This window comes from Symphalangus syndactylus, chromosome 20 (genome assembly GCF_028878055.3).
Source record: "Symphalangus syndactylus isolate Jambi chromosome 20, NHGRI_mSymSyn1-v2.1_pri, whole genome shotgun sequence".
Lineage (NCBI taxonomy): Eukaryota > Metazoa > Chordata > Mammalia > Primates > Hylobatidae > Symphalangus > Symphalangus syndactylus.
In genome coordinates, this window is record NC_072442.2 from 37,650,477 (window position 1) to 37,661,977 (window position 11,501).

Consider the following 11,501-nt stretch of genomic DNA (forward strand, 5'->3'; position numbering starts at 1 on the left):
TTTTCCTGATGACATGTTCTTGAATTGTTACTCTGTTATTTGTGGTTCATGAGAGACTGTTTCTTGGTAATAATAGATATCATCGATAGGAAACTCATCCTTTTTTCCTTTTGGCTTTATTTTTATTCCTGGGTTATCTTGCATGCCTTTGGATCTCTTGCCTCATGAAATATCCTGGTAATTTTGTTTTCAGGGTTTTTTTAACCTTTGGATTACTAAAAGACTATGAGATTATTTGCCCATTTAATAGATGGTTATCATATTGGTTATCATATAAGGGATATTTTAGATACTTGGTCATAAGCTTTCTTATCAAGCCTTTAAAATGTTTACTAAAAGAGAGGAGTCATCTCAAAAACAATATTCAGAATTTTGTTCATTTATTTGCTTGTTTGTTTGTTTGTTTGTTTATTTTTTGAGACACGGTCTCACTCTGTCACCCAGGCTGGAATGCAGTGGTGTGATCACTGCTCACTGCAGCCTCAACCTCCCAGGCTCAGGTGATCCTCCCACCTCAGCCTCCTCTGCAGCAGGGACTACAGGCTCATGCCACTACACCCAGCTAATTTTTGTATTGTTTGAAGAAATGAGGTTTCACCATGTTGCCCAGACTGGTCTCAAACTCCTGGGCTCCAGTGATCTACCCACCTTGGCCTCCCAGGGTGCTGGGATTACAGATGTGTGCCAAACCACACCTGGCCCAGAATTTTAAAATTACTGGTCCAGTCAAGCTATGGAGCAACGTCATTGACTACCATGATCTACTGCTGTTTCTTATGTCCAGAATACTCTGATGGAGAAAATAATTAGCATCTCCAAGTTTGTCATTATGTTCCCAGTTGAAAAAAGTCTTCTCCAATTCTTTCTTTCTTTTTTAAACTAGAGACAGGGTTCTCTGTGTTGCCCAGGCTGGTCCCAATCCCTATTATTTTACATTAATTTAAATGTCATGCTAGAGGCTCTAATTAAATTGTCTACTCCAGGACTATAGAAAGGGTGTGGCAGGTGAAGATTGTCCCAAAAAGGATTCCTCTGGACATGAGAAGACCTTGGGATTTATGGCTGAAGTGCTTCTGCAATGTACCTTTGAATCTGTAGGTACTAGAAATAACTGAGATCCAGCTCCAGTTTCACACTCCTGATCAATTCCTTTTGCCATTCCAGTCTATTTCTTCTGTTTTGTTCACTTTCTCAGAGAACCATCTACATAAAGCCCAAAACCTCATGTATTCAAAAGTTATTCTTACTGTTATGTGTACTTCTTTAAAGGTTCATTTCTCCTTTTTGTTTCCACTTCAAGATGGTTATTTACATTAAGTTGGGAATTCTCGAGACTTTGAATAAATTGATGCTAATAATAGAAACCTTAATTTTTAAGAAAGCAAATTTTTTGTTCCCTGAAGCAAGGTCTTGCTCTGTCTTGTGCAGGCTAAACAGTGGTGCAATCATGACTCACTGCAGCTTCAACCTCCCATGCTCCAAGCGATCCTCCCACCTCAGCCTCCAGACTAGCTGGGACTATAGGCACATGCCATGCCTGGCTAATTTTTAAATTTTTTTTGTAGAAATGAAGTCTCACTATGTTGCCCAGGCTGGTCTTGAATTCCTGGCCTCAAGCAGTCCTCCTGCCGTGGCCTCCCAAAGTGCTGGAATTACAGATGTGAGCCACCATGCCCAGTCACAGAAAGCAAAGATTTTTAAAAGGACAGTTACGAATACAAATACAACCATTTGTATTATCCCTACATTATTCCAAACACATGAGAGCCTAATTGTGATGGTGATGACAGCAAATTGTGTAAGTAGCTTAGTGTGTCAGAAAAGCCAAATGAATGAAAATATCAGTCTTGATGTAATTATAAGTGAGACCACTTAAGTGGGCCACCCAGCATGAAATCAAAGTGAGCCAGCCTCCTGCTTTGGGTATAAGATAGTTACCATCTGAGGTCAAAAAGAAATGATGTTCTTGATATAGTATTGCACCATGAGGTGTATTATTGAATTTGGGTTGGTGAGAGTAGAGCTTTTCTCTGAAACATCTGTTTGCTGTCAGGGCAGCATGGCAAAAGGGATGGACCAGTGGTCTGTTTCAATATGGCAATTCCTACAAAAGAATGTAGAAATATGAATGCCTTCCTAGGGGCTTATGGGCTTATGAATTATGGTGCTTTACATGAAATCTAAAAATCATTGGTATTGTTCATGTGTCATAATGAAAGCTTATTTGCACTTTTCTGGTGCCATTAAGTCTTTTTACACTATTACGCTTTCTAAATCTTTTCATTTTATTGATACTTCTATTTTTCATTATTTTTCTCTCATACCTGTTGATTGCATTTTTTTCTTGATTTAACTCCATTTTATTTTATTCTTGAAGTACTTTAGTTTCTACCTCTACCCTTTGATTGCTCCTCTGTTTTTGCTGACTTGTATGATGCCTTCTAACTTAATGTCTCATGAGAGTTTAATATTTGTTCTAGTTTCAGTCATTAATAAGCATAAAACACATATCCATGCTGAAAAACTCAACTAGATTCTTATTTGAATTATTTCAGACCTCGAAGTGACCTGAAGTTACTTCAGTTCCTTTTGTTTACAGATAAAGATACTAAGATGTAGAAATGTTAAGCAACTTGCCTATTATCATTTGTTTTCAAGTTTTATTTAACTTTTGGTACACGAAAATTATTCATATCCAAGTATATTTATTTCAAAAGGAAATTTTTATGAACATTTTATATGACCAGCTTACTGGTCTAAGTATAGAATTATGCTTTGCTGGTCCAAACCTTTGAGCACTTTCATTTCTTCATCTTTAAAATTGTTTCTATTATACAATTTGATTTCTTAATTTAATTCAATTTTTTAAATGTTTAATGCCATGTTTGTGATAGTTCTGTTTGGGAATTGACCCCTAGAAAAGAAATGAAGGTCAACTGATCATCATTTAAGTTTAGTCTTTATTTTATGTTCATCATTTTTATATCAACATTGAGATAATTTTTTTTCTCAATTATCATACAAGGGATTGGTGATTTTTCATAGGTTTATTTCCAGTGGGAGTCCCTTCTCTTCATTCAGCCTTGTCAACAGATGAATGCCCATGAACATCCGTCTGAGCATAGAGTTAAGGATCATCATTCAGTATGGCTTGGAGAGGCTGGCACTTTTTGCTCCTGCATGAGCATCTGGGCCTCAGATTGTCATGGCCAGGATGTGACTGTCAGCCTTGCCCACGATCCAGGGGCTGGATACCTGCCACAGGTTGGATGTGATAAGGGAGAAGATGAAGGATCAGATTGGGATTTTTTTCCACAAAAGTTACTAGGGGAGATAAGATCTGTACGAAATAAGGATGCTATAAAAGAAATAGTGATAGATACCATAAGGAAGATGTGGTTTCAGTGTTATGCAAGTTGGGGAAAGAGAGAGCTGATTTTTAGCTGTCTGATCAATAGCTCATCTTAGTGTGGTGGTCTCTGTCATGTGAACATTCTTTTGAGGTTCATATTCAAATGAACATTAGGTAGAATGCCTGCCAATTGCTTTGACTATTCTTCATCCATTCATTTATCATTGAGGACCTACTATGTGCACGACCTTAGACTAGTACTGGGGACACAGAGACGAAGCTGACAAAACCCTTAGCCACACAGAGCTCATATTTTATTGGGGCCTATATGTTATATAATGTCAAGCCATGGTAAATGGTCTGAAACTAAACACAACAAAAAAGACTGAAAGGCAGAGAGAGAATGACTAAAAAGGGTGACAGTAGATCTCTTTGGGAACAGGGTGATTAGAGGAGGCCTCTGAGCAGAAACCTGAATGAAATGAGAGATCAAGCCATGGGTTGATCTAAGGGAGGAGCATTCCAGACACAGGGAATAGCAGATGCAAAGGCTCTGAGGTGGAACCCATCTCTGAGTGTTCAGGGAATAATCAAGAAACTTATGTGGCTAGAGCCACATCTGTGTGGCTAGAGTGAGATAGAGTGTTAGGAAATGAGATTGAAGACACAGAAAGGACTAAGTCACTGAAGCCATAGTAAGATATTTGGATTTTATTTTGCATATCATGGGAAGCAACTAGTGAGTTTTAAGCAACAGACTGGCATAATATAACTTACATTTCCAAAAGAATTCTCTAATTATTCTTTGTAGAATTGATTTTAAGGGGGATAGGAGTGGAAGAGGGGGAGAGACTAGGGTGAAGTATACTGGATGATCCACAGGAGATGGGAGGAACACATTAGCATATATGTATATACAGGTCGAGTATCCCTTATCCCAAATGCTTGGGACCAGATGGGTTTTGGATTTCAGATTTTGGAATATTTCCATATGCTTAAAGAAATATCTTGGGGATGGGATCCAAGTCTAAACATGAAATCCATTTATGTTTCATATATGCTTTATATGCATAGTCTGAAGGTAACTTTATACAAGATTTTAAATAATTTTGTACATAAAACAAAGTTTGTGTTAAGTACTTATGAGTAGAAGTTTCCACTTGTGGCACCATATCAGTGCTCAAAAAGTTTCAGGTTTTGGAGCATTTTGAATCTTGGACTTTTGGATTAGGGATGCTCAACCTGAATATGAGAAATAAATTAAGCTTTTGTAATATTAATGAATTATTAGTATCATATATAAGATCTGTAAGTATACACAGTAAATGGATAGTTGTGTCTAATAAAAATTTACAGCTGGGGAAATCAATTTTAAAAAGTTTGAAAACCACTGTTCTACATGAGAGATAATGCTGGCTGTTCATTGGCTTCCAACATCTTTTCTTTGGAAATTGTCATAATTATTTTTGTGCTTTTATTCTTTTTCTTATCACTATGTAGCAGTGGTTCTTCATTGCCATAAAAATGAGCATGCACAGGGAAGCACACATGCACATTTGCATATGATTTCAGAGTGTTCACAGATACCACATTAAGAATCTTGACTGTAGAGGATCATTTCAGAGCATGCTCAACCCCAGGGATATAACATTTATCCATTTTTCTGAATGTTCCAGCATTTCTATTCCTGTTTTTGTCAATCCTAAGATTATTATATGAGTACAAATTTTTTATTTACTTCTTAAACCTGGAATTCTGACGTGCTAGTGAGGGCAGTTTGTTTTAGTTATATTTTGCTATCCATTCATTTGTCATTGAACTATCTTGAGGCTTAGAACAATAATACCAAATCTAGTATTTCTCTCACAGTATAGGCATCCTATTTCTCTCTGTTTCCTAGAATGTTGCCTGGGATGTCAATATTAATATATATTGACAAAGGTCCTTATGACAGCCAAACAGGAATTAGAAGCAATGTTTTTATAATCCATGATGTGATTTTTAACATGGATCCCAGCCATCTGGCTATGTGTTGCTTTCATCAAAGAAACTGACATTCCGCTCTACTTTCGTGGTTACACCTCAGGCTCTTGGGTAGAAGTGGGAGTTGAGATCAGGCGTTTTTCAAGTATTCCTTGGATTTTTTTAAAATAATTTTTGTACTTTTCTAAGTGAGGGAACATAGCAGATTTTACCTGCCTTTTAGAAACTACCTAATTGCCCAACATTGTGGGAACCTTCCAGCCTATTTTGTTATGTCTGTCCAACCCTAGATACAATTGACACCATAAAATGTTAATCTTTTAGAGATTTCCCTCAGTGTACACTGTGATAATTTCCTACTTAAAGAGTTTAGCCACCTACTTTCTTTTCCCTCCCTGTTTGCTGAGGCCTTTGGTTTCAAAGTATAATTAAAATTAATTGCTGATAATAAAATGCAGGATGCAGGTCCACTGTGATGGTCAGATGAAAGATTACTTTTTTCTTTCAATGTTGTTGAATTTCTATAAGGGAGGACACAAGAAACTCCACCAAAATAAACAGGTGATTTGACTTTATAGGTGTTTTCTTTCCAAGTCTTTTGTCCCTTCTACCTATAAAGCCTGTTAATGTTTGGAGGCAGTAGGGATATGATGCAAAAATGATATAAAGGAAAATCGACTGTCATTTTGTTTCTGAGAGAACATGATGCCCCTGTATATAAACTATGACATAAAGAAGTGAGAACAATTTCTTCTTTGTTTACTCTTTGCTGTTTAACTTTTTGCAATTCATCTTTCTTTTTCAATAGTCTAAGACAAGATAATGAAAACTGTGATTTCAGTTTATTCCTTTTAAAAATTAACTTGAATTAGAGACGAATACTCACAAATTCATTTTTTAAAGTCAACTCATAAAGTTTCCATCAACCTTAGTTTTGCTTTTAAATCACATACTTTATTTTAAAAAATGTATCCCATTATTATAAACTTTCTTATTAAAGTCTTTGCTTGGGATTTGTTGTACCAAACTTAGCAGACATCCCCCACCTCCCCACCATCACACACATAGTCCCTTTAAAAAATACAGAGCCCTATAGTTTAAATTGATTATACTAACTCTGTTGATATTGCCTGTGTCTGCTTTATAACCTGAAGTTTGTAAATTATTAGAAGAGAGTCTGAATCATAATAGATTGATGCTAAGAAGTCAGATAATTTCAGAATCTTGTGGGAACTTTCTAGTTTCTACTCTTTTATCTCCTCAGAAGACTTTTTCATGAAAGACAGGGATTAGTGACGACTTTCTAATGCAGAGTTGGTCTTTAGTTTTTTTGTTTAAAAATGACATTTTGAACATGTAGTGCATAATGCATTGGAAGGTCTGTTGCCAAGCAGCTTGAAACCTAGGGGGCATTGTTGAATTTGAAGGAATAGTGGGTTCAGGGAAGGGACCAAAAGAAAACTTGAGAAAAATAGAGTAAGACTGAAAGGGTTCCATGATAATTAGAATAAAAATTGGATATCAGAACTTCACGGGTCAGCTTCTGTTCACACATTTAGCCTTCACCTTGCAAAGAATGGGATGTATCAGGTAATTAGGTCAAATCAATGATTATATATCTTTAACTCAAGTGGAAGGGGCTGTAATTGTGATGAAATTTGTCTGAAGGGGACCGCATGGGGAATCTTGTCAAAGGTCATGAGTTCAAAGGGGAAATTAAGTTCAAGGTTCGGTTCCTGTTCACACCAGCCGCGCCCCCCCACCCCCCCACCTCCCTGCCACCAATAGTGCATAACAAGAAACCAAGCAACCCATATTTCTATAAACAAGTTATTTTATCATTTTGGAGCAAGAAGATTTTTTCTCATCCATATCCCTTTAGGAATATAGAATTAAAGTAGTTATACCTCCTTAATGGAGCATTTTCTCCTGATGTAGACGGAAAGAAAACCTCTAGTATTATATTCCTGGCTTGTTGGTTTCTTCTGCTTTGTTACTGATCACACAGAAGACACCCAGCTGCATGGAATGCAAATAAACAGCCCACCTCCAAGATATCATGTGGCCAAGTATCTCCTAATGCAAATTCCTGACTTGTTTACAGAATAACAATAAAATGTTATAAGTTTAAGATTGGAGGCAATGAAGAGACAGCTAAGAAAGTTGTTTGGGGGTCTCTCTCTCTCACTCTCTTTTCCTGAATTCAGTTTCCCCTTAAACTTGACAAAGTGGAACAAAAATTCACCCTTGCCTTTGTCATTCTTCTGAAACAAAGGGTCTATTCTCTCTGTTAATGCATGTAGAACTTCCATTAAGGTTGACCGTAAGCTCTTGCATGGAATGAAAAAAGAAATAGCCCTCAAATCTTTTCTTTACCCTGGTATTATTTTTAAAGGACAAACAATAAGAACATAGTTTCACATAGTGTTATAGAAACCCTTGCAGAGGAGACACAGCCTTTAAGACCCAAAGGCCTTTAAATATTCTGGATTCTTCTTTTCTATAAGATTGTTCTAGTAAGTGTTTTAAGAAAGAGAAGTATATGCAAGAAAACAAATTACTTAATTATTTAAGACAAATCAAGAAAATTCTTGCAAATATTAAAAGTTTTTTTTCACCCAATCAGATTTTACCTTTGCACTTCATATAGTGACAATATTACTGATTGGAAAACAAGAAGCATAACTGGTAAAAGGAAAACTGGCAATCTGTTTTCTCTACAGTAGAGTTTGTGTGTTTGGACATGTAACCACACATGCACTGGAGTCCAAACTGGGCTAATGGCTAAAATCGTATTTTAATGTTAAATGTGATTCATGTAACCGAATACAGAAGTATTTCAAATATAAACACAAGTAGCCAAACCCCAGATGCTTGTGTCTTACTTAGAAAGATTTTTGTACAAATAGATTCTTGCCATAAAATAGGACAAGAAAGCATCTGATGAAAGCCTACCCATATTTTTGCTCATGATTTTCCTTGTATTTATCATGGCTGGTGCTTGGATAGGCTTACCCTGGGGTTTCTTCTTGAACAGCTCTATCTTTTTGTGTCAGAATATATGTGATTTCTGTCTGTAAACTCTAAAATACTTGCCGAATTTTAACAGAAAAATAATCTCTGACCCAGATCGTGATTGATAAACTATTTTGGAATAACCAGGCCCGTGAGTGAAGATCCTAGGAGGCAGGTGCCTCGCTTAACTGAATGGGTTTGGGAGGGAGGAATTAAAGGGCAGGGGCACTTCACACTTTGGTTAAACTCTAGCAACTAAAATTTCTACGCTGGTAAAATTTAGAAGTTCAAGGAATAGCACTGCCATGATATTAATGACCTTTGGGGGCATATAGAGTTCAGAGTTCATTTTCTATTTACAACATCCCTTGCTGCTCCACCTCTTACCCTTACCCTTCCCTCCTCCCCCCAAAAAAAGCAATTATTTAGGGCATTGTGACATTCAGCCTGGCTAATTTTTATACAAAAAAATAGAGTCAGTGGAAAATATAGCAGTTACGTATTGGTAATGGATAGAACTGGGGATGCCCAACGTGGGGAGAGGGTATCTCCTGAGCAGTTCAAAGTTCATTCTTTGTTCACATATAATGAAAAGTCTTCAGTTATCAGGTATTTAAACCCAAATCAGCAGTTCCATATCCGTAACCTGAGCTGAGTGTTCCTCCATCTAATGGCCATGCTCCTGTCGTTTGCAGTGAGTTGGGTGACACTCGATTTGTACTCCGAGACGGGAACAGATGGGCTTTCATTGTGAGACTCCGCCTGTATGCAAATGTGAACGGAGTTTCACCCGATCCCGGGGTCTGACCTGACCGTGCACATGCATTTACTCAACGTGGCTCAGCCTGGGGGGGCGGCGAAGGGGGAATAAAAAATGGCAATCGGATAGTACCAGCGGCAGGTCAAGTTTACCATCCGTCTTTCAGTGGGACTGAGATGGCAACACAGTTATTTAGTTTCAGTGTTGATGTGCGTTGCAATAAACTCCATCATTTCACCTGTTTATGAACCCAGCCTCGTATGAGATCTCTGTGAAATCAAACAAAGCTGGCAATCAACTCTCTTGTTTCCAGCAGAATAGGGGATTATGGACTTTTTTTTTTTAAGCATCTTTAATTGTTCCCCTGCCTTACATACATAAATCAATATTTTTTTCTCTAGCCCTTTTATTTCTTACATTGAAATTATTATTTTCTGATTTGGAGGAAACAAAATACATTTTCCCCAAATGCTTTTTGTTTCAAATTAAGAAATATGATCATTAATGTCAGAATAAACAACCAGCATTTTAGATGTCGATTAACTGTTTTGCATGTACGTAGCAATGTACAGTCTCTAATAAATCTTACAATTAAATGTGCAGCCCTTCATTAGAGTGAAAATATGAACAGCGGTAATCATACACATTCTATTGACAGAGAGAAATTTAGTTTCATTTGTATTTTTCACATTGGGAAAGAATGAGAGATGAATTGGAACCACAATTGTTTCTGTAACTGTGGAGTTTTTCTTCACATGTACAGGAAGACAACAAACCAGTGTCTCTGACTTCAGGGTCTAACAGCAGTGATTTGCCTCAATTTTCTTCTCTCATGAAAGTAAATTTCTCTTGGGAAACATATAAGCCTTTGGCTAGAAAACCCGTAGGACAGACACCCCAAACTATAACAAATAACGAATTGATGCATTTCTTCAGTACATCTGTTCCTTAAGGGGTTTTGTTAACTGATGTCTGGAACTGGCATAAAAGAAAGAGTTGCTAAGAATATAGTGAAAGTTGGCACATGCAGCAAAAACTGCTTCTGATAAAAGATATTGCTTTTGGTAATTCATACATATTGCTCAAAATGGAAAGAGGGTCTTTCGAAGTAGTATTTGTGCAAGTGCAGGCAAAACCAAGACAGGCTTCCCTCAAAAATGGTGCCAAATTGTCATTGCCCAAAGATTCCTTTCCACCTTCCCTTATTCCAAACCTCATTAAAGGTGCAAGCCCAACATACTAAGACAGCATTTTCAAGCAGTTCTAGAGAGTTAGGCTCGAAATTATTCCAAATAGAAATAAATGGTCAGGACTAGAACTAGCATTTGTCTACTAGGCACCTAGTAGTAGCTGACAGACATAATAAAGAATAAAGAGTTGCATGACAGTATAGCAGGTATTTAAAATATCATACTCTTCTCCTTGGCTATTGAAAATGGATTTGATTATCTTTCTTGGTCTCTGAATATGTATTTCCAAATAGATGGGAGGTTTCAAGAGAGTATATATGTGGACATATATGTATATATACATACCAACACATATGTATATATTTATATCTGTGCATAGAGACCCTTCCTTATACAAACAAGGTTTTATGTGAATGCAGGATTTTGTGTCCACATAAGCCTTTGCTTGTGGTTGAATTATTACAGGCCACCTTAAGTTAAGGATATTATTTATATCCTTAGAAAATTTACTTGAGAATTGTCAAGGCCATGCTTACCGGGAAATTCAAAACATTTATTTATGTTAGAAGCAGGGGACTCATATGTTCTAAGTTTAACAAGAGGCTTAACAAAGTTATATTCTGGCATGAGTAAGCTCCTAAAGTCTTTTTTTTTAATATAGTGAAAAAGTAACATGAAAATATTTACAATACAAATATCGTAACCAAGTTATTAGAACCACTACTTATAGTTGTTTTTTGCTTTAGTAAAATGATGCATTTTTTAAAGTGTTATCTAAAACCCGCTTGAGATTTGGAAATCAGCAGTTTCTTTTTTTAGTGTTATATTGAAAGTAATACCATGAATTGGGATGAAAATGCTTATTTTTTTAAAGTTCTTGAGAAAGAAAAAACCCATACACCATCAGTTACCCCAATCAGAGCTCTCAGATATCGAAAAAAATGATACTTTTCATGTCTTTATGAAATCTATGAAAGTTTATTTTTCTCAAGTGATTGTGTCATGAAGTACTTGTCAACAAGGAGGAACTGAGCTCAAATAAACAATAATAATAATAATAATAACAAACATTTATATGGCTTTTATTATGTACCAAGGACTCTTGTAAGTGCTTTATGTATATTAACTCATTTAATCCTGGCAAAAATCCCATGAGGCATAGTTCCTATTTTTATCTCCATTTTACAGATAAGGAAAACGA

At 36.5% G+C, this 11,501-nt stretch overlaps 1 protein-coding gene across 15 annotated transcripts in view; it reads left to right on the forward strand.

The window, feature by feature from the left end:
• The window catches only part of SKAP1 (src kinase associated phosphoprotein 1), a 300,217-nt gene that overhangs the window by 113,503 nt on the left and 175,213 nt on the right, over positions 1 to 11,501 (forward strand). The gene's annotated exons all lie outside the window — the stretch shown is intronic.